Raw genomic sequence first — 538 nt, 5'->3', positions numbered from 1 at the left:
CCCGGACGCGCACCGGGGGGGTCCCGCAGGGGACACGGCGCAGCAGGGGGGCAGGGAGGCTTTTGGGGACCCCCGTGTGCCCTCGTGGGGGTGCCCCGGGAGGGCGGTGGGGGTTGGTGCCGGGGTCAGTCCTGGGGGCTTGTGCAGCGCTTTGGAATCCGTACCGGGGCTGGTGCTGGTACCGTGGGTGGGTCACGGTACTGGGGTCAGTCCCGAGGATGAGTCCGGGGGGTCGGGGCAGTGCCAAGGGCCAGTCCCGAAATGCCGCTGCGGTACCGGGGGTCGACAGTGAGGCTCAAGGAAGTACCGGGAGTGGGTCCTGGGGTGCTGGTGCCGGTACTGGGTCAGTCCGGGGATGCCGGTGCCGGTACCATGTCCTTGTCCCGGGGCTTGGAGCGGAGCCGGGAATGGGTCCCGGGAGGCCTGTGCGGTACCGCGGGCAGTGCGAGGCTGCCGGTGCCAGTATCGGAGTGAGTCCCGCAGTGCGGGTCCCGGTCCTGGTCCCGGGGTGGTACCGGGGGTGGGTACAGGGGGCGGG

Source organism: Corvus brachyrhynchos, unplaced genomic scaffold, assembly GCF_000691975.1.
Source record: "Corvus brachyrhynchos isolate BGI_N302 unplaced genomic scaffold, ASM69197v1 scaffold479, whole genome shotgun sequence".
Taxonomy (NCBI): domain Eukaryota; kingdom Metazoa; phylum Chordata; class Aves; order Passeriformes; family Corvidae; genus Corvus; species Corvus brachyrhynchos.
Note: the sequence above shows the minus strand (reverse complement) of the source record.